This window comes from Austrofundulus limnaeus, unplaced genomic scaffold (genome assembly GCF_001266775.1).
Source record: "Austrofundulus limnaeus strain Quisiro unplaced genomic scaffold, Austrofundulus_limnaeus-1.0 Scaffold473, whole genome shotgun sequence".
Taxonomy (NCBI): domain Eukaryota; kingdom Metazoa; phylum Chordata; class Actinopteri; order Cyprinodontiformes; family Rivulidae; genus Austrofundulus; species Austrofundulus limnaeus.
The window spans coordinates 16,025-18,012 of NW_013952875.1; positions in this window are offsets into that span (position 1 = coordinate 16,025).

Consider the following 1,988-nt stretch of genomic DNA (forward strand, 5'->3'; position numbering starts at 1 on the left):
AAGCAGGTGAAAAGGGAGGTGTTGAACTTCATTTAGCCTGTAAATCACTCTCCAATGTTTCCAGATGCATGCATGTTGTAGAGCAGGTGTTGGACTTCAGAAAACAGCTCCACATGACTGCATCAATTTTATTGATCCCCCTTGAGCAGCTGAACATGGCCTAGGAGGGATTATCACCATTTTTGCTTGTAAATCACCTACCAGATTTTATCAGCTAAAAGCAGATGAAAAGGGGGGTGTTGAAATTCATTGTTGTCTCTAAATCACTCTCCTGTGTTTCCAGATGCATATAGACAGTAGATCCGGTGTTGAACTTCAGAAAAGAGCTCCACCTGACTGCATCACTTTTACGAGCCTCCTTGAGCTGTTGAACATGGCCTGGGAGGGGATATCATCATATTGGCTAGTAAACCACCAATCAGAAAATTTGAGCTACAAGCAGGTGAAAAGGAAGTGTTGAAATTAATTCTTACTTGAAAATCACTCTTCAGTGTTTCCAGATGCATGCATAGTGTAGAGAAGGTGTTAAACTCTGGAAAACAGGTCCAACTGACTGCATAAATGTCTTTCAGCCCCATTGAGCTGCTGAACATGGCCTGGGTGAGGATATATTATATTGGCTAGTAAATTAACCACCAGAATCACTGAGCTAAAAGAAGGTGAAAAGGAAGGTGTTGAACTTCATTCTGCCTGTAAATCACACTACATTGTTTCCAGATGCTTACATGTTGTAGAGCACATGTTGGACTTCAGGAAACAGCTCCACCTGTCTGCATCACTTTTAACGAGCCCCCTTGAGCTGCAGAACATGGCCTGGGAGGGGATATCATCATATTGGCTGGTTGATCACCTACTAGAGTTTTTGAGCTACAAGCAGGTGAAAAGGGAGGTGTTGAAATCAACTCTTGCTTGAAAATGACTCTTCAGTGTTTCCAGATGCATGCATAGTATAGAGAAGGTGTTAAACTTTGGAAAACAGCTAGAACTGACTGCATAAATGTCTTTCAGCCCCCTTGAGCTGCTGATCTTGGCCTGGGAGGGGATATTACATTGGCCAGTAAATTACCCATCTGAACCTCTGATCTAAAAGAAGGTGAAAAGGGAGGTGTTGAACTTCATTTTGCCTGTAAATCACTCTCCAATGTTTCCAGATGTATGCATGTTGTAGAGCAGGTGTTGGACTTCAGGAAACAGCTCCACCTGACTGCATCACTTTTTATGAACCACCTTGAGCTGCTGAACATGCCCTGGGTGGGCTTATCATCATATAGGCTGGTTAATCAGCTACAAGCAGGTGAAAATGAAGGTGTTGAACTTCATTTTGCCTGTAAACCACTCTCCAATGTTTCCAGATGCATGCATGTTGTAGAGCAGGTGTTGGACTTCAGGAAACAACTCCACCTGACTGCATCACTTTTTATGAACCACCTTGAGCTGCTGAACATGCCCTGGGTGGGCTTATCATCATATAGGCTGGTTAATCAGCTACAAGCAGGTGAAAATGAAGGTGTTGAACTTCATTTTGCCTGTAAACCACTCTCCTGTGTTTTCAGATGCATGCAATTTGTAGAGCTGGTGTTGGACTTCAGGAAACAGCTCCATCGGACTGCATCACTTTTTATGAGCCCCCTTGATCTGCTGAACATGCCCTGGGAGGGAATATCATCAAATTGGCTAGTAAATCACCTATCAGAAATTTTGAACTACAAGAAGGTGAAAAGGGAGGTGTTGAACATTTTTTTGCCCTGTAAATCCCTTTCCATTGTTTCCAGATACATGCATGTTGTAGAGCAGGGGTTGAACTTCAGGAAACAGCTCCACTTGACTGCATCACTTTTTATGATCCCCCTTGACCTGATGAACATGGTGTGGGTGTGATTATCATCATATTGGCTGGTTAATCACCTACAAGCAGATGAAAAGGAAGGTGTTGAACTTCATTTTGCCTGTAAATCACTCTTCTGAGTTTCCAGATGCATGCATTTTGT